At 41.6% G+C, this 22,017-nt stretch overlaps 2 protein-coding genes across 2 annotated transcripts in view; one reads left to right on the forward strand and one right to left on the reverse strand.

Moving 5' to 3' along the window:
* LOC132868246 (ephrin type-A receptor 7-like) overlaps positions 1-1,485 on the reverse strand; it is a 119,964-nt gene extending 118,479 nt beyond the window's left edge. Inside the window, exon 1 of the mRNA XM_060901076.1 lies at positions 1,426-1,485. The gene's annotated coding sequence lies outside the window, so the exon portion shown is untranslated. The remainder of the gene's footprint in view (positions 1-1,425) is intronic.
* Positions 1-22,017, forward strand: part of rps15a (ribosomal protein S15a) — a 480,374-nt gene that overhangs the window by 287,229 nt on the left and 171,128 nt on the right. The window lies entirely within an intron of this gene.

The following is a 22,017-nucleotide window of genomic DNA, read 5'->3' on the forward strand; positions in this document are numbered from 1 at the left end:
TAACCTGCATGTCTTTGGACTGTGGGGGAAACCGGAGCACCCGGAGGAAACCCACGGGGAGAACATGCAAACTCCACACAGAAAGGCCCTCGCCGGCCCCGGGGCTCGAACCCAGGACCTTCTTGCTGTGAGGCGACAGCGCTAACCACTACACCACCGTGCCGCCCATGCTGGAGACTCCTTCCCTAAATATTAAAGAAACATCAACACCCACTGTTACTATAGAAACAACAATGTATGATAATTAGAACAAGTGCATGAATATAAACCTGTGATTTACTGCTGTGAAAGCTGCCGTTTTAGAGAATTAATCAACACCTTCTGACCAATCAGAGTCCAGAATTCAACAGCACTCAAGTTGATGAGCCGAGAGGACGGACAAACCTCCTGCAGTTCGGAGACGAATCCAGCAGGTTGAACAGGATCAGTGTGGAGTGTTGAGTCGAACCTCTGCATTTAGGAATTAAAGGTTTCTCAGAAACGTTGTCTGGAATGCACATGGCACTGATGCAAGTGTGTGTGTGTGTGTGTGTGTGTGTGTGTACACGAGTGATGAGCAGTGAAGGCATAAATGAGCCCCAGATGAGATGCCAAGGTGAGTTTGTGCTGAGAAGTGAGGAACAGGACAGAGAGAGAAAGCCTCCAGTTCGCTGATTAACCACATGAGAGATGATGACCGCGCTCCACTGCGATGGAAGTGTCAGCCACTGCTTTCACTGCAGTTAATTGATGTCACAACATTCATTAGTGCGATGCTGCTTCTCAAATCCGAGTGTGTTCCAGTGGAGACAGAACAGAAACGACATACTGATCTTAAACTCCTGATCATCACCAGGGTCAAATTCATCAGGACTGCACACGAGGATTTTAAACACTCAGGACCCGTGTGTGTGTGTGTCTCAGCACCGAGTGTGAAACTGCCACCACAATTACTAGCTCCATGCCCTGGCACTGATTTTGGCTCTCGTCTCGTCTCACCTGTCCCCGTCTCTGAAGCGAGCGCTGAAACCTGACAGCACGAGACACAGACACACTGCACCTGATCCCTCACAAAAACAGTGTATAAAATGGATCCTAAAGCCAACCTGGCTTGTGGAGGATGACGCTGAGTTCACCTGTCTCTCTCTCTCTCACACACACACACACACACACACACACACACAGTGCAGTGAGCAGGATGAGATGCAGAAACACAAGAGGATGAGAAACATCATGAGCACTGGAGAGAAATGGATCATCTCAAACAAAGTGCAGTAAAAGAAACGTGAACTGTTTTAAACTATTAAAACTGAAGTCTGGTGAAGGTCAGAGAACCAAACCGTACACACACACACACACACACATTTACACACACACACCCCATCCTCCGGATCCGGGACACCGCAGGTGCAGAATGCATGTGAGAGAGAGAGAGCGAGCCCCTACCTCTCTCGGAGCCGCACTCCTCCAGTCGCTTCAGCAGTAAAATCCAAAGCAGCGCCTTAAAAACCTCCATGATTTACCGGACGCGCTCGCGAGACTCTGGTCATGTCGCTGCCGCGCGCGCGCTTAACGCGCTCTGACACACCGGCACACACTCACTGCGCGCGCACACGCGCTCTCTCTCACTCTCTCTCTCTCTCTCACGCGTGCGCGCGCACACACACATGCATGCATGCACACACCCCCGCGCGCGCACACTCACTCTCACACACACACACACACACCTGCGCGCGCACACTCACTCACTCACACTCACTCACTCCGGTGCAGCAGCAGTCAGAAGCAGCGCGGGCTGGCAGTGACAGGAAAAGGCACCTCACGCCATATTTGGTATCTCGGGGGCGGGGTTTAGAGTCTCGATTGGCAGGGAAGGAACAGCCAATCAGATTCGAGTAAGCTGATTATCGCAGAAGAGCTGGATGAGGAGCAGTGGGATGGGAGGAGCAGTGAGAGGAGCAGTGGGAGGAGGAGTGGGGTGGGAGGAGCAGGGCATGGGCTCCAGTGTGGGCTTTAAAACATGAGGACAGATAGATGTGAACATTTATTTGTGGCCCCGCCCCGATTGTTAAAAAAAAAAAAACATTCCAAATTTGACCAAAATATTCAAATCAGCATCAGAGAGAAGTTCAACTACTGAAACATTTTGTTTCATTTTATTTATTTATTTATTTATTTGGGGGGGGTGTAAAATTTAGGGCTATTTTAAGAAATTTTGAAAAAAATCTATTAACCCCCCCCCCCACACACACACACACACACAAAATAAATATAAATAAATTATATTACATTTTATCATTTCTTAAGGTCAAAATGACCAAATGTAATAATACAAAACAACACAAAATAGAAAAATTTTCCAATATTTCTATTTAAATAAACCTGTACCTTCTTTGTAATGGGGGAGGGGTTATATTCTATTTAACATTTATATCAGAGATAATTACATTATTTACATTTCTTTTCTTTCTTTTTTACTTTAGCGCTACTTTGAGGGAAAACATGCTTTGAAAAAAGAAAAGAAAAAACTTTCAATCAAAAAAATGTCATACATTTTTAATGGACAAACTCACAAAGTAAATTGCTTTGCTAAAAATAAATAAATAAAAGAGTACTAAAATATTTTTTTGCAAAATTTTCATGAAACAAACTGAACAGATATATATTACATTTAAACTTTTCTTTAGATTTTTTTTTTACTGTATGAACATTAATATCAGAGACTGGGATTATTTTGAGATGAGAAAAAACACTGAGGAATAAAAAACTGACCAAAAAAGAGAACTGAGATTTTATTAGCCCTCAAATTTAATCAGTTTAATAGTAAATACTTAATTTAATTTAATTTAATTTAATTTAATTTAATTTATCTAGAAGTTTTCTCTATTTTCTATTCTCTGTTTATCCTGTAATGCTGCTGCTGGAATTTTAATTTGTCTCAAGGAACCCTCCCAAAGGGAACAATAAAGTTCTATCTTATCTAATCTAATTTTTTTCCACTTTGAATTTTTGAGCTTTGTTTATATCATGATTATTGATGATATTTATTATTAATTAATATATTTACCCTGATAAACTGAAGATGTGAAGGTTTTGTCAGAACTGTGCTTTTCTAATGTATAATGTTTTCTGGATTTTGAGACATCAACTTAATGGGAAAATACAACCCCGATTCCAAAAAAGTTGGGACAAAGTACAAATTGTAAATAAAAACGGAATGCAATAATTTACAAATCTCAAAAACTGATATTGTATTCACAATAGAACATAGACAACATATCAAATGTCGAAAGTGAGACATTTTGAAATTTCATGTCAAATATTGGCTCATTTGAAATTTCATGACAGCAACACATCTCAAAAAAGTTGGGACAGGGGCAATAAGAGGCTGGAAAAGTTAAAGGTACAAAAAAGGAACAGCTGGAGGACCAAATTGCAACTCATTAGGTCAATTGGCAATAGGTCATTAACATGACTGGGTATAAAAAGAGCATCTTGGAGTGGCAGCGGCTCTCAGAAGTAAAGATGGGAAGAGGATCACCAATCCCCCTAATTCTGCGCCGACAAATAGTGGAGCAATATCAGAAAGGAGTTCGACAGTGTAAAATTGCAAAGAGTTTGAACATATCATCATCTACAGTGCATAATATCATCAAAAGATTCAGAGAATCTGGAAGAATCTCTGTGCGTAAGGGTCAAGGCCGGAAAACCATACTGGGTGCCCGTGATCTTCGGGCCCTTAGACGCCACTGCATCACATACAGGCATGCTTCTGTATTGGAAATCACAAAATGGGCTCAGAAATATTTCCAGAGAACATTATCTGTGAACACAATTCACCGTGCCATCCGCCGTTGCCAGCTAAAACTCTATAGTTCAAAGAAGAAGCCGTATCTAAACATGATCCAGAAGCGCAGACGTCTTCTCTGGGCCAAGGCTCATTTAAAATGGACTGTGGCAAAGTGGAAAACTGTTCTGTGGTCAGACGAATCAAAATTTGAAGTTCTTTATAGAAATCGGGGCACCGTGTCATTCTGACTAAAGAGGAGAAGGACGACCCAAGTTGTTATCGGCGCTCAGTTCAGAAGCCTGCATCTCTGATGGTATGGGGTTGCATTAGTGTGTGTGGCATGGGCAGCTTACACATCTGGAAAGACACCATCAATGCTGAAAGGTATATCCAGGTTCTAGAGCAACATATGCTCCCATCCAGACGACGTCTCTTTCAGGGAAGACCTTGCATTTTCCAACATGACAATGCCAAACCACATACTGCATCAATTACAGCATCATGGCTGCGTAGAAGAAGGGTCCGGGTACTGAACTGGCCAGCCTGCAGTCCAGATCTTTCACCCATAGAAAACATTTGGCGCATCATAAAACGGAAGATACGACAAAAAAGACCTAAGACAGTTGAGCAACTAGAATCCTACATTAGACAAGAATGGGTTAACATTCCTCTCCCTAAACTTGAGCAACTTGTCTCCTCAGTCCCCAGACGTTTACAGACTGTTGTAAAGAGAAAAGGGGATGTCTCACAGTAGGAAACATGGCCTTATCCCAACTTTCTTGAGATGTGTTGTTGTCATGAAATTTAAAATCACCTAATTTTTCTCTTTAAATGATACATTTTCTCAGTTTAAACATTTGATATGTCATCTATGTTCTATTCTGAATAAAATATGGAATTTTGAAACTTCCACATCATTGCATTCCGTTTTTATTTACAATTTGTACTTTGTCCCAACTTTTTTGGAATCAGGGTTGTAAAAATAAAAAATTGAAATTTTTTCCCCCAAAACTTTCTTCATATATTTATATTAAACACAAACAATAAAACTATTGCAGTTATAACACACTCCTCACACAGCTACACACACAATTACTGTTTTATTCAATAATGTGTAAGACCCTATCACCTCAGCCGCCCACACACACTCACTCACACACACACACACACACACACACACACACACACACACACACACAAGTCTCGGTTCACTCTGAACCCTGATGCTTATTACAGCATTACAATTTCATGCTCAACTACCTCACACCCCTTTACTATCTGTGCTCCTTAAACAGTGCAAAAGAGGGTGATGATGGGGAAGAAATACACACACACACACACACAGAGAGAGAGAGAGAGAGAGAGAGAGAGAGAGAGAGAGAGAGAGAGTCCCTCTAAGCTCCATTTCCAAACCGGTGGAGTGGAAAGTGGTAGGAAAATCCGGCTAAAAGTTGAAATGCCCAGTATAATGTGACACTGAAACATGGAAAACACACACACACACACACACACACACACACACACACACACACACACACACACACACACACACACACAGCCTGCACACTGTATTCTGATCTTCCATTTTACAGCCGTATTCACTGAGACCACCCACTCATCATGAATATTAATGACACCATGAGTTCTGGACTCTGATTAGCCAGAAGGTGTTGATGAGTTTTCCAGAACAGCAGCTCTGACTGTGGTGCAGCTGCAAATGTGGTGTTGAAAAGTATTTAACACGAGCAACAGGAGTTTAACAGTCAAGTCCTAATGAGTCACACTGTTTTAATCACACTGCACTCTGTGTGTGTGTGTGTGTGTGTGTGTGTGTGTGTGTGTGTGTGTGTGTGTGTGTGTGTGTGTGTGATTCTCTCTCCTTTCTCAGAATAACATGCTCACTAATCTCGTGTTGTGTAAGATTAAACTCCTACCTAATCACACCACCATTCAAGTGCCAATCTCTCTCTCACTCACACACACACACACACACACACACACACACACACACACACACACACACACACACACACACACACACACACACTCATTGTTCCAATGTCCTTTTGTGCTCTGCATTCTGCACACACTGCAAAAACCCACTCATGTCTTTCTACAGAAAGGACAGAAATTGTGTCTGTGATGCCATATATGGAAATCAGGGTGTGTCTTTATACATGTAAATGTGAGTGTCAAAGTCCATATATGGAAATGTCGGAGGAACTACATCCATATAAAGAAAACAGAGCAGCGCTGAGTGGACTTGCAAATATGTCAGAGTGAAGGAGGTGTGGCCTCTGTACCTGTCAACTGTAATGAAGGAGGCGTGGCCTCTCCATCTATCCGTTGTAATGAAGGAGGCATGGCCTGTCTATCTGTCAGCTGTAATAAAGCAGGTGTGGCCTCTCTACCATGGTGATGTAGTGGTTAGCGCTGTCGCCTCACAGCAAGAAGGTCCGGGTTCGAGCCCCAGGGCCGGCGAGGGCCTTTCTGTGTGGAGTTTGCATGTTCTCCCCGTGTCCGCGTGGGTTTCCTCCGGGTGCTCCGGTTTCCCCCACAGTCCAAAGACATGCAGGTTAGGTTAACTGGTGACTCTAAATTGAGCGTAGGTGTGAATGTGAGTGTGAATGGTTGTCTGTGTCTATGTGTCAGCCCTGTGATGACCTGGCGACTTGTCCAGGGTGAACCCCGCCTTTCGCCCGTAGTCAGCTGGGATAGGCTCCAGCTTGCCTGCGACCCTGTAGAAGGATAAAGCGGCTAGAGATAATGAGATGAGATGAGATCAATAAACTAATCATTAGATATTACCAGCTTTTAGTTTATTTTGCAAATTTTTAAAAATAATTAATCTTTATATGGAATTATTATAGACTTCTTTCTTGTTCAATAAAATATCTCTTTTTATATTTTTAATAATATTATTTCCCCTCAAAAAGGGGTGTGGCCTGTGGCACTGCTGAACACATGCTGATGCTAAAAAACATCTCAAAACACCTCGAACCGCTTTGATTTTTTTTTCCCACCACACACCAAATGGCATCTCATCATCAACGCTCTCTAAAGTGCAGATCAGCCTCAGCATGCCCTTTCTCAAGTAAACCAGGTCCTGGGCCCTTCCTTGGGAGTGTCCATGTCCTGGCGTCCCCCGCGCCCTCACTCTTGGCTGGTTTGTAAAAAAAAAAAAATGACACCAGCACTGTCCTTTGATCAAAGGAAACTTCACTTGCATCTCACTGAGGAGATCCAGCTCCACCTGCAGCAGGTCAGGAGGAGACACTTAAAACGGAGAGAGAGAAAAGAGACGAGAGACGAGCAGCATGGTTCAGAGACATGAATAGGTGAGGAATATAGATGAAAGAAAGAAGAATGGAAATGAGACGAGAATCTTTTAACACGAGTCCAGGTGACGTGGTTCCTGAATATCACTTTCATAGTTATAATGATTAATCACTAGTTTAATTTAAGAAAATGGCTTTCAACCCTCGTTCTTCAGCAGCATGTCGACTCGCACCTCATCCAGCACAGAGTGATAATTTGCATTTTATTTTTTTTTATATTTTACATGTGCAACTTAATGAAGCCATGAGACACTAAATCAAGTGAAGTTCTTCATTACTTTGTAATTCTGCTTTATTTCGGTCAGCGCTGTTTGATCGGATGCTCGTCAGACTGAGACTCAGATTTAAAACTCACCATGTGGCTCATTCCGCTTCATCAGCAGCGATATGATACCAAAACGATGAGGTCAAAGGGCAAAAACACAACGCTGATATGTTTTTCTCTTTCATCTCAGACTCCGCGCTCAGCAATGGGTCCTGAATAATTGGAGGTGGTCTTGGGTCATTCTGGATGAAAATGAATAGAATGGTTACTTTTGGTGAGCGACGAGAACCAATCTACAGGAGAAAGATTGCTCCAAAATGGCTGCTGGATAGTTTTCTCTTCACTACCTGGAGATATCAAAAGGTAATATTCCTGTAAACAGTTGGTCAGATCCACAGATTCCAGGCACTGCTTTCTGAGTTTAGGTTCATCAGGTATAAAAATCAATCTATTCAAAGAGAAAGAGCTGAACCTATCTAAAGTTTCTGATATAGGATCAGCTTCCTCTGAGCCTTCAAAACCTTTGATGTCTGATTGTCATGTGATCTTCAGAAATGATCTTCGAGATGGTAGAATTTATTGCGATGTTATTTTCTGTATTAATGATTTCATAGCTTTGTTTTGAGTATAAGTGAAATAAAAAAGCAGAAATGACATAAAGGTCAAGGATCAGACACCAAAACATGATAATGATCTCTTAAAGTACCCCTTTTTTTTGAAGTGTTTATGCATTAACAGGGTAGGAATGTGCTAGAAATTCCCAATTAGTGCTAATTATCTTCTTCTGAACATCTAGAACCTGTCAGAGTTCCAACAGAACCCTCTTAGGAAGCTAAAATACCTTAAATATCCAAAGAACCATGAAAGAACCTCAATGAGCCCTTGAAAACCTCCTTTATTCTGAAGAGTTTATGTATTAACTGGGTAGGAATGTGTGAAAAATGCTCAATTATTAATAATTATTTTTTCTTCAACATCTCCAGAACATGCCAGGGTTCCACAGAGGACATTGCTAAGAAGAGAAGATCCTTGAGTTATTTAATCAACCTTTAAATAACTCTTGAAGAACCCTGATTAAGTGTTTGGTACAAACTCCACATTATCGTTCACTATTTTGTTCTAAATACTTAGAACCTCTTCAAGGTTTAACACTTGGTTCCTTTTTGGGGACTTAATAGAAAAAAAAGGTTCTTCAAGGCTTTTTTTTTTAAACAATGAAGATTGCTCAGCTTCCTAAAAAGGGTTCAATTTGGAACCAAATGGACCCTTTTTTCATATGGAAAGCTTCTGATGCAGGGATCTACATAACTTTAAGGGTTCCTCCAGAGAGACAAGAAGAAAAAAAAACAGTCAATGATTATTGATCAGCACTGGCTCAAGATCATCAAGGCTTGCTCGGTGGTGTAGTGGTTAGCGCTGTCGCCTCACAGCAAGAAGGTTCCGGGTTTGAACCCAGCGGCCGGCGAGGGCCTTTCTGTGTGGAGTTTGCATGTTCTCCCCATGTCTGCATGGGTTTCCTCCAGGTACTCCAGCTTCCCCCACAATCCAAAGACATGCGGTTAGGTTGACGTGGGGCGGCCTTGGGCTGAGGTGCCCTTGAGCAAGGTACCGAACACCTGACTGCTCCCTGGGTGCTCTGGGCTGCCCACTGCTCTGAGGGTGTGTGTGCGTGTGTGTTCACTGCTTCAGATGGGTTAAATGCAGAGGATGAATTTCACTGTGCTTGAAGTGTGCGTGTGACGAATAAAGGTTTTCTTCTTCTTAATTTACCAAAATGTTGAGCTAGTTTCCAAAATAAAGGCAAAGAAGTCCAGGTCCTTGGTATCAGGACCAAGTAATGGCACAAACGAAGAACCCTGAAGCATTCCAAATTGAACAACGTCCAAGCAAGTCAAGTCGAGTCGAGTTTATTTGTATAGCGCTTTTAACAATAAACATTGTTGCAAAGCAGCTTTACAGAATTTGAACGACTTAAAACATGAGCTAATTTTATCCCTAATCTATCCCCAATGAGAAGCCTGCGGCGACGGTGGCAAGGAAAAACTCCCTCAGACGACATGAGGAAGAAACCTCGAGAGGAACCAGACTCAAAAGGGAACCCATCCTCATTTGGGGAACAACAGACAGCATGACTATAACATTAACAGTTTTAACATGAAGTCAGTTTCGTTGATGTTATAAACTCTTCACTGATGGAAACTTGAGTGCAAAATTGTTCATGACAACTGCAGTCCTAAAGTTAGCAAGTCAACTGTAGTCCTCAGCCATAAAAGCATTACTGTAAGAGTCCAGAGCGTCCTCCAGGTGTAACCCTCAACTGTCCTCATGGGGCCGTCCTCCACAGGAGCGATGCGATGAGACTCCGACCAGACACAGGGCACCAGGATGGATCAAGAGGTTCAGCATCTCGATCCCAGGACCGACATGTAACTCAGAGGGACAGATTGGGGGGGGGGGGGGGGGGGGGGCAAGTGTTTTGTTATTTGATATTAAAATTGCCTTAAATGACTCAGAAGCTGAAGAACATTTCACTGCTTTCTGCAGCCAAATCAGTAAAGAAGAAGAAGAAGAAGTGTTTGAAGAAGAACTATCAACAGTCCGTCGTCTGCCTTTCAGGAAGTTCCGTCCTGACCTCTTTTTCACCTCTCCTCAGTTCAAATGCAATTAATTAAAGGAAAAATCAATTACACTTCACAGACACTGTGTGTGAACAAACAAACACGGACAGACTTTCGAGACGACCTTTTGTTATTTCACGTCATAAAAAAAGACATGTCAACACTTCCTCCCGGCTCACGGAGCTGCACTCGATAGCGGCGGGAAAAGCAGATATTTACATGAATAATTCCATTGAGAGTAATTAACGAGCGGTATGGACGAGCCGTGGTGCAGTTCGAATAGGGAAGAGTGAGTGATTAAAGATTCATGATTCCTGAAAGGTGAGGAGGCCAAAATGCTAACGCTATGCTAATCAGAGCAGAATATTCATGAGCCTTAATTAAATCAAAGCATGTCAAGGGAAAAACACATCTTCATACCCTGACAGAACTTCCTGCAAAATCTGCATCTCGGACCCTGGACTGTCCGAGGAAGATGGATGACGAGGACATTTCAGTCTGCTGTCCAGACGACTCAGATGCAGATGAATCCGACTGGATTACAGTGTGAGGAGAATTGGATCGATTTGTTCAGAGCGCAGTGGTGGCGTGTTAAATTGCTCTGCTCACTGCAGCGGAATCGCAGGATAGCGACGTCTGTGAATTATTGACGTCGGAGAAATGACAACTTTTCCAATCAAGACGTCTTTAAAGATCTTGTGGAGCCAGCAATCTTCATGGCTTTGGGCTGTGAGGGAATGGGATGAAGAGAGATGTTGTTGAACACATTTTTGTGACGTGGTTGTAAAAGTGTAAACATCATAAAGGAGTCAACATGTATGAGGTTATAATTAGTGATGATCAGGAATTATGGTTTATGGATTATGGTTCGGAATGGTGGACTTTGACAAAACATCTCGAGAAATCCTTGGATGGAACATATACCAGAATGTTGCGTACAGTGCTCAATGTAAATTGGCATGATCAAATACCTAATGCCATTCTATATGGTGATCTGCCATGTCTAAGCAATGTAATTGCTAGTAGAAGAATGGGCGTAGCAGGTCACTGCCAACGGCATGAAGAGCTTGTTACCAGCAAAGTCCTCCTGTGGGAACCCACCCATGGGAGGAGAAACCAGGGGCGGCCCATTAAAACGCTTATTGACATCCTTAAATCTGATGCCGGGGTTGCCACCCTGAATGAGCTTGCCACGTTAATGATGGAAAAATGTGACTGGCGTGGGAGAAAGGAGGCTCGCCTGAGGGCGGCCTAAGAAGAAGAAAGAAGAAGATGATCAGGACGAGGGGCTTCCCTTCAGCAAAATCGGAAATGAGGAATCTTTCAGGCTGTGGGTATTTTCCCCAAGTTCTATCCAGACAACCTTCGATATTCATTTCACTGTCTAAGAAAATGAACAATGCTTTCACACCTGAATTAATTCAACTTTAATTTTAAACTCCAGTAGTCTGTTTGCTGAAATTCTTTCAGTTTGTTTGCTTTTATGGTTTGGTTTAATGAGGGTTGTAATTAAACGAACCAAAAAGCAAATAATGTGAATATAGCGCTGAAAACATCCTCAAAAAAAACCTCTTTCATTCATTGTTCAGAAAAACGACAACAGAAAAAATACACAAACCTTTACCAAGTGTGTAGAAATCACAAAAATCAGTCAGCACTCAGAACAATTCAATAATTTGATAAATAATTCATTTAAATCATTTTGTGTGTTAAAAAAATCCAGTGTTTATTTTCTCTTTTTTTTTTGTTCAAATCTCTAAAATTCTATTTGAACTTCATGGATCATTTGAACAGCTTGCAAAAAAGAATTCTGCAAAAATCCTAGAAAACACAGCGTTCACACACAGCTGATTCACTTACTGCAGGTGAGTCGATTCAGAGTCGAATCACTTTCTCTCTACAGTTCATTCCAGGGTTCTGGTTACAGTAAACCCACAAAACCCCGTGTGTGTGAAAGAACAGTACGGGTGGCAGCCGACTGACTGGAGAGTATGAAGGTTCCAGGATCTGGAGAAAAACAGAAAACAACATGATGTCAAAAAGGTGTTTCTAGTTTCCTCAAAAGGTTCAACTTTTCTGAAATGAGATTCTCCACAGAACCTTTCCTGGCTCCTCTGGGGGGTTTGTGCTGCTTTCATGCTGAACATTAACCTGCTTAAAGGAACAGTCCACCGTACTTCCATAATGAAATATGCTCTTATCTGAATTGAGACGAGCTGCTCCGTACCTCTCCGAGCTTTGCGCGACCTCCCAGTCAGTCAGACGCAGTCAGACGCGCTGTCACTCCTGTTAGCAATGTAGCTAGGCTCAGCATGGCCAATGGTATTTTTTGGGGCTGTAGTTAGATGCGACCAAACTCTTGCGCGTTTTTCCTGTTTACATAGGTTTATATGACCAGTGATATGAAACAAGTTCAGTTACACAAATTGAAACGTAGCGATTTTCTATGCTATGGAAAGTGCGCACTATAATGACAGGCGTACTAACACCTTCTGCGCGCTTCGGCAGCGCATTGATATCTGAGCTCCGTATCAGTGCGCTGCCGAAGCGCGCAGAAGGTGTTAGTACGCCTGTCATTATAGTGCGCACTTTCCATAGCATAGAAAATCGCTACGTTTCAATTTGTGTAACTGAACTTGTTTCATATCACTGGTCATATAAACCTATGTAAACAGGAAAAATGCGCAAGAGTTTGGTCGCATCTAACTACAGCCCCAAAAAATACCATTGGCCATACTGAGCCTAGCTACATTGCTAACAGGAGTGACAGCGTGTCTGACTGCGTCTGACTGACTGGGAGGTCGCGCAAAGCTCGGATAGGTACGGAGCAGCTCGTCTCAATTCAGGTAAGAGCATATTTCATTCTGGAAATACGGTGGACTGTTCCTTTAACATCTCGTGGTTGAAACATCATTTTCCACAAGTCATCAGAATCAAAGTCAAGTGTCCAGCAGGAAACCGGAAGAAGAAAATGAAGTTCTGTTGTTATTTTTTCAGTGATATTGGAATATTGACTGATGAGGTGACTGTGAAAGGAGAACCCTGTTCACACACACTGTGTTTCTAAGACGGTATCTTCGGGACATTGTAGGGAATAATAGTTGTACATTTACAAGAAAAAACTCAGATATTCCTCTGAGATTAAAAAGTCACAAATTTACAAGAAAACCACTCTTACTCATCCCGGCTTCCTGGCTGCGGTGCATTCTGGGAAATGGAGTTGAAAATCTCTGAGTGCTTTATTCTTTTGTATTGCGTGATCAAGGAAGAAGGAAGACATTTTCGATGACTTTGATCTAACCTGCAAAGTGAAGTGATCTGATTCCTTGATGAAAACCTCCCACTATTTTTCAACAAGTTTTTTTTTTCCTCATAAATTTGTGACTTTTGAATCTCAGAAATTCTGAGTTTTTTATCGGAATATCACGCCCTCTCGCAGTGCCACTGTATGATTAAAAGGTTTTTTTTTAAAGTTATAAAGAAAAAAACTATTTGAAGGAACTCATTAGAATGTCGTTCATGTCCTCACACCGTTAACATGAATGCTTGTTGATCACATTTTGTGTGGCTCAATCTCCATTAAAAAAAACCCAAACATTTCAGCCCTGTTATTTTTTAACGAATCATTTAAAAGGAAAGTGCAGCCATGAAAGCTCATATTATTATTATTCAAAACCAATCATACTGTTGCCTGAGATGAATGAAATTCACATTTTATGAGATTTAATGTTGAAAGTTTATTTTAAAAATAATTAATAGTAATTTTAATGTAGAAATGAATATATTTTGGCTCACATCAGGACATCCAGTGCACTGGAACGCAATATAAATGAATCAAAAAGCTCAGATGCAAAGCTGTAAAGTCACTGAAGGGTTAAATCCGCTAAAGTCTGTTTTTTCTGGAGACAAGATGCTGCTTGAAGAGAGGAAATTACAGAGTGTGACCTGAAGCTTTGCAATAAAGGTCACATTACACACACACACATTACACATACATTACACATCCTCTCATCTCGTTGTCTCTCTGATGCAGAAACCATCAGAAAATAATCCACTTTCTTTTTATATAACTGTGATACAGACTGAAATATTCTGTAAAAGAAGACCGTTAAAGCTGAAATGGTGTACAGCAGAAGTGTGTTAAGAGCATGTGGGGCGACTGCTTCTTACAGCAATGTAGGTGTGTGTGTGTGTGTGTGTGTGTGTGTGTGTGTGTGTGTGTGTGTGTGTGTGTGTAGTATTGGCAGGCTTTAGAGTGCTGTGAAAGGATGTTCAGGACTCATGCTGTTGGATTTGAAAAACAGATCAATGGTCAGGTCCACACAGAGAACCGACATTCCTCACAAAACACACTGATTTTACAAATCAGGCCTCAGAGAAAAAGTTACTCGAGCACCGCTCACATCAATCGTTACGCCACAGCACAGAACTGCTGAGTTCTGGAATCTGATTGGTCAGAAGATGTTGATTAGTTTTCTGGAACAGCAGCTCCGTCAGTAGTGCAGCTCCAAATCACATCAGGTTTAAATGAACGCACTCGTTCGTTATAAAGGAGTTTATTCTTCTTTGCGGTTTCTCGGTCATGTGTCACGCTGCTGAGGGTTTTTTTTTGTCTTTTTGACTTCAAGAGAGAGAATAAAGAGAGGCTGGTGAGGAACTGACTGATTATAGCTGCTAGAACATCACTGAGAACAGGAACTAACCTGTCTCACAGCATTAAACATAACCATAAACGGATAAAAATCATCAATAATCAGCTCCAGAGTGATAACAGTAACTCAGTTTCATCAAATTAACTCTAAACTATTTTTTCCTGTAATTGTGTCCGTGTGTGTGTTTATGTGTGTTTATGTGTGTTCTCCAGTGCAGATGTGAGAGGATGTCCAATAGTCATTCTGTTGTAATAGAAAACAAATCAATGTCTCAGATTCACACTTGTCAAGGCCACACTGATTCTCTCTCTCTCTCTCACACACACACACAGTCCACCAGTTTAATCTTATTGGTATTCACAGTGGTGTAGTGGTTAGCGCTGTCGCCTCACAGCAAGAAGGTCCGGGTTCGAGCCCAGCGGCTGACAGCGAGGGCCTTTCTGTGTGGAGTTTGCATGTTCTCCCCGTGTCCGCATGGGTTTCCTCCGGGTGCTCCGGTTTCCCCCACAGTCCAAAGACATGCAGGTTAGGTTAACTGGTGACTCTAAATTGAGCGTAGGTGTGAATGTGAGTGTGAATGGTTGTCTGTGTCTATGTGTCAGCCCTGTGATGACCTGGCGACTTGTCCAGGGTGAACCCTGCCTTTCGCCCGTAGTCAGCTGGGATAGGATCCAGCTCGCCTGCGACCCTGTAGTACAGGATAAAGCGGCTACAGATGAGATGAGATGGTGTCATTTAGGATCATCACTCATGCAGGAGCAGTCAGTTTTTGGGCGTGGCCTGTTGGGAATTTTTCTTTTAGTTCTGATGAGAAACTGTATTCGTTCAACACAAATTTAATCACTCAGTGTGAAAAACTGTTGTCTGGTTTCCATGTTACATGCTCAGGTCCACAGGCGTAACTTTAATAAGGACAGGTGGGGACATGTCCCCACCAACTTTGACAGGGCAGGGGACAGTCCCCACCAACATTTCACGCCTTTTCCGAACGTTTAGAGACACGCGCGACTGTTTTCCCGTTTTATCCCATGAATGACAAGCCCCGCTGTTGCCGCCGCTTAGCTGCTGTTTTGAGAGCTGTAACCCGATTGGCGGCAGCTCTCTGCTATGTGTGTAGCAACCAACGACTCATTGGACCAAACTGGACAATGTGAACATTAAAGACATTTGTCAGCAGTTTGTGGAAGTAAGTGAGAGGAGAAGGAAGGTGTTTGGTACTTTTAAATGAATACTGTGGTGCATAGTCTTACCTGGAGGGCAAGGGAAGTTTCATTTTTTTGTTTCTTTTTAATTATTATTATTATTATTATTATTATTTAAATAACTGTAAACTGGAGGCTTTTTTTACATTATTGTGATGTTCGTCCCTAATGTTGAGATGTTCGTTTCTTTTTGAAATGTTTTAAATTTTGTAATAATTTGAATTGAATTGTTTGACTTGCAAATACATTTTGTGGTTTGCACAAATTACACAGATTATAAAATCACCTAGATTTCCTTTATATGTAAGATTATATTATTAATTTGTGCCTTGTTGAAACTGCTACACCTGTTTCTTCCCAGACCTGGTGTAATCCTGGTTTAGTCCAGGTATAATCTAGTTTATTATTATATTAATTCTAGTTTAGTTTGCTCTTGTTTGTGGTTTAGCCTTGGTTTAGTCCTGATGTGATCCGTGTTTGCCCTGGCTGAAACATTGAAGTTCTGGTTTAGACCTGGCTCGTGTATAATCCTGGTTTAGTTTTGAGTAGTCCTGTTTATGTGCTATCCCTTACCCCTTAGTTTGTATCTGTTTTGACTGAGCATTGTTGGTGGCCCTATTGTTTTTTTGTGACACTAGAATCAACAATAAAAAGATGGCAATGAATGTTTTAAGATGATACTGTTTATTGTGTATTTTTTCATATAGCGGTTGTACTGCAGGACACAAGTCCTTCCACAGAATCTAGTAATAATGTGTAATGTGTATATAGTTCATATGTAAAGTATATTCAATCAACCAGTGTGCAAGAGAGTATTTGGTAGGTGTATTTTACCACCTTTTACCCATCAGAGTGCATCAGATTGCTTTATTTATGTGTGAAGATTCACAAAATTTTCTGGGGCAGGATCCCCCCCAGTTCTACATTTGTTTGGTCCATCATGTTTCCAGCCTTTCACTGCATACCCATTGACAGCCTGCCCTGAAATGGTTTTCATAAAAGTAGTGAGGCCATAGTACGCATCTCAAAATGCATCAAAATTAAGCCTTAAAATGGGATCTTTCTAAATTTTCTCCAGGGGGACCATGCCCCCTGACCCCCCTTGAAGGGAAGTATCGTGCCTGGAAATGTCCCCACCAACTTTGAACACAAAGTTACGCCCTTGCTCAGGTCCACACTGTCTTCACGCTCAGATTAGATAATATTAGATGAGATTAGATAAGCAAACCTCCTGGCATGTTTTAGGATAAAATATCCTGCTCTTTTTGGGTCAAGATTTATATGTTTTCTTGCAGCAGCTGGTAAAAGCTAAGCTCGCGAGTGTGTCCAGTCTGACCTGATGCTATGCGACACACACTTACACACACCACACAAAGCAGACATGAACCAAAAGCCTAATCTGATACGCTGTCCTCCGCCCACTCCATTCCAATTCATTAGTGAATGTGGAGGACAGTGATGCAGGCCAGACACAGGAAGTCCAGACCTCTGCACTGTGTCACTGTGGCGGGAGGTGAGAGAGGAACTTCCTGTAAGAGAAGACGTAACACAATGCAGTGTGGAGATATCAGAGGTCATTAGAGGCCACTTGAGTTCATTAGAGTCCATTATTGGTGACTTGATGCTATTAGAGATTATTAAAGGTCGAGGAAGTTATTTAAGCACATTTGTGGTCAGTAGAGGTCATTAGAAATGATTAACTGTTATTATTGGTGATTAGATGTGAAAAGTGGTTATTAAAGGTCACTGGATGGCATTAGGACAATGTTGAGGACATTTGTTGTTGTGGTTATTAGTGGTCACGAGACGTGATTAGAGCTCACGAAGGCTGATGATACACGGGGCAACCGGGTGAGGCACGGGACAACTAATTAGAGCAACAGACAATTAGCAACAACCAATCAGATAAGAGCAAATCTGTTGCCAGGGAGACAGACACCACAAAGATGGACACAGAAACATTCGCAGCGTCACTTTTGTCTCGGCTTCAGCCTTTATTTCACTCAAGTAAGTGTCACTTCTGGAACAAAACTGAATAGATCCTCTGGTCAAAAGATAACTTACCATTATTTTAACATTTATAAGTCAAAATAACTGCATTATTCTGTTAATAAACACTTTTTAAATCTCTTTAAAAATTCTACTTGTCTCAGTCACATCTGCTGTAACTAATAGCTGTCACATACATCACAAAAACATCATCGTTTAATTCTCATCTCAGAAAAAAAAAAAGGACACAGACCAGGAGATGCTGCTGAGGAGGAAAAGGGCATGGCAGAGCTCCTGAAAGGCTTTCTTTCTTTTTTAGATCCTGAAGTTTGTACTGTTTCACCCTCAGGTTACACAAGTAGTCGTGTTCCAGATGTGAATTAGACCAGACGATAAATTACACAATCTCTATTACAACTCACACAAAAAAAAATCATGAGCTGTCCATCACTTTTAACTTGACCCAAGAGAGCTAACGTTATCCCGACATAGCTGGAGATAACTTTCAGCCAACTACATCAGCAAAAACCACCGCTAGTTACCTAAATTCCATTCAGTCTCTATGGAGTGGTGGGTAGCTAATGGCTAACGGCAGTTTACACTTAGCTGAAAAAAATCAATGTCTTAATTCCAACCTGAGCATAAAAATAAATGTCTGTTGGTTTTCTAAACATTTGATGAGGTAAATTCAGCACTTTGGGTTTACACGCAACAACTTACCGTCATATAAAGATATAAGTCGTCTCTCTTTTTCTTCACTCCACTTCTGGAGACGCCACCATTTTTGTTGAAAATTTCAGAAGCTCTCAGGTGGTCATGTGATTCGCTGCTAGCACTCTGATTGGATGATCTAAAAAGTTGCCCAAAATGAACAAAATTGTTCAGATATAAATGATGTTGCCCCAATCTCAGTGGGAAAGTGTCGAAGCGCAGTTGCCCGGTAACACTGCCCAAAAAGTCGCCCTGCGTATCATCAGCCAGTCTCAGAGTCAGTAGTGGTCATTAGTGAACTTAGTTTTTTTTTTTTTTTGTGTGTGTGTGTGTGTGTGTGTGTGTGTGTGTATCATTCCAGACAGCTGTGCACATAGTCGAGTGTGTGTTCCTCCCATTACAGGCAGAGTAATGAGTAGAAATCGCACGCTGAAGCCAATTCCTCAGTCTTCTCTTTTCACTCAATCTCTCCGGCTGTGTGTGTGAATCTCTCTCTCTCTCTCTCTCTCTCCTGAGCTCTTTTAATCTGCATTTGGCTGATGTGTGTGTGTGTGTGTGTGTGTGTGTGTGTGTGTGTGTGTGTGTGTGTGTTTTGAATTTGGCAGGCAGTTGTGCCACGATGCCAAAGCGGTTTCAATTTCTGCTGTCTGGCTGCTACAGATGCCAAAACCTTCAATACACCATCACACACCACCGCACTGCAATACACACAGCCTAACACACACCACATAACACACACACACAGCATAACACACACCACATAACACACACACACACAGCGTAACACACACCACATAACACACACACACACAGTGTAACACACCACATAACACACACACAGCATAACACACATAGTGTAACACACACAGCATAACACACTACATAACACACACAGCGTAACACACACTGCATAACACACACACACAGCGTAACACACACCACATAACACACACACAGCATAACACACTACATAACACACACAGCGTAACACACACCGCATAACACACATAGTGTAACACACACACAGCATAACACACTACATAACACACACAGCGTAACACACACACACACAGCATAACACACACACACAGCGTAACACACACCACATAACACACACACAGCATAACACACTACATAACACACACAGCGTAACACACACCGCATAACACACATAGTGTAACACACACACAGCATAACACAATACATAACACACACAGCGTAACACACACACACACCGCATAACACACATACACAGCGTAACACACACCACATAACACACACACAGCATAACACACTACATAACACACACAGCGTAACACACACCACATAACACACTACATAACACACACAGCGTAACACACACCACATAACACACATAGTGTAACACACACACAGCATAACACACTACATAACACACACAGCATAACACACTACATAACACACACAGCGTAACACACACCGCATAACACACATAGTGTAACACACACACAGCATAACACACTACATAACACACACAGCGTAACACACACACACACAGCATAACACACACCACATAACACACACACAGCATAACACACTACATAACACACACTACATAACACACACAGCGTAACACACACCGCATAACACACACACAGCATAACACACTACATAACACACAGCGTAACACACACAGCGTAACACACATAGTGTAACACCCACACACAGCATAACACACACCACATACAGTAACACACACACAGCATAACACACACTACATAACACACACCACAAAACACACACACAGCATAACACACACCACATACAGTAACACACACAGCATAACACACACTACATAACACACACAGCGTAACACACATAGTGTAACACACACACAGCATAACACACTACATAACACACAGCGTAACACACACACACACAGCATAACACACACCACATACAGTAACACACGCACAGCATAACACACACTACATAACACACACAGCGTAACACACACAGCATAACACACTACATAACACACACAGCGTAACACACACTGCATAAAACACACAGCGTAACACACACCGCATAATACATAACATGTAATGCACACCACATAATTAACACCATGTAACACACACCGTGTAACACAACACACACTGCACAGCGTACAGCACGTACTGAAACACACAGTATATAACACACACCACATAATTAACACCATGTAACACACACTTCGTAACACACACCGTGTATTTCATAAAAGTAAAATAAAGGAAGTTAATCACACTGTGAACCAAAACCCTTCAAACCAAGTTTTTTCTTCTTTATTATTTATTTTTGTATCAGTGAGGATTTTTGTTCTGTCACATCAATGCTAATCGTTTATTGTGCTTTTTAAAATACATTAATTAAATTCAGGGGCGTCAGAAGCATTTTTAATGTGGGGGGGACACACTGGCGGGGGGTGTGGGGGGGGGTCCTCCCCTAGAACATTTTTAATTAATTAGATGCCATTTCCTGCATTCTGGTGTATTTTTAACAGGTTGTTAAACACCTAATTTTACCTACAAAAGTCACTTAATTCAATGACTATTTTAGAGACTCAACAATACGTCCTCATTCAACTCGTCCATATATTCATCAGCCTGTTTTTAAACCCACTGCTCTGCCCAAGATAATGAGATGAATGTGACACAGTTTATCACCAACAATGAATTTATGGGTGCATTTTACTTTTTATTTTGTGTTTCTTTTTTATTTCGTTTTAGATGTAACACAACATGTCACTGTGCCAAGCAATAGTGACACTCAACTGTCTGTTTAAAAATAAGAATATTCATATTTTCACACAATGAACAGGCATGACATGGCATCATGCAAACTTCATAACACACAGTCACACTGTGTCGAGCAACGGTGACGCATAAAAACAACTTCACACAATGAACAGGTGCAATTTTGTTCACCACCAACAGTGACTTTAGTGGGTGCATTTTACTTTTTTCCGATTTAATGATACTCATAACAAAAATGACATGGCATCATGCAGTCTTCATAACACAAAGTCACACTGTGTCAAGCAGCGACACATAAAAAACAACTTCACACAATGAACAAGTGCAGTTTTGTCAATAAGGCAGGCCACTGGGTTTGAGTTAAATGATAGCTAACATTAAGCTCGCTGATACATCTCCTAACATTGACTAGCCAGCTAACTGCACTAACATTTCCATTGGGACAAAAAAAACCAAACTGTCCTGTGGGGAAATTCTGACTGACTTTCCGCTTCTTTGTAAAGAATGTCCTTATGTCCATTGTGTCTGGGGAGGAGCAAATACTGCAAACAATTCATCATCAACCAAGAATACCCCATTAGGCGAAGCTTATTTCACTGTTTAGTTGAACATTAATTTAACGTGGCCTAGGGTTAATTTTGAGGGCAGATAACAAAAGAATAAGGTTTTAGCAAAAGTTAGCCATTGTGAGGTGGC

Source organism: Neoarius graeffei, chromosome 20, assembly GCF_027579695.1.
Source record: "Neoarius graeffei isolate fNeoGra1 chromosome 20, fNeoGra1.pri, whole genome shotgun sequence".
Classification (NCBI taxonomy): domain Eukaryota; kingdom Metazoa; phylum Chordata; class Actinopteri; order Siluriformes; family Ariidae; genus Neoarius; species Neoarius graeffei.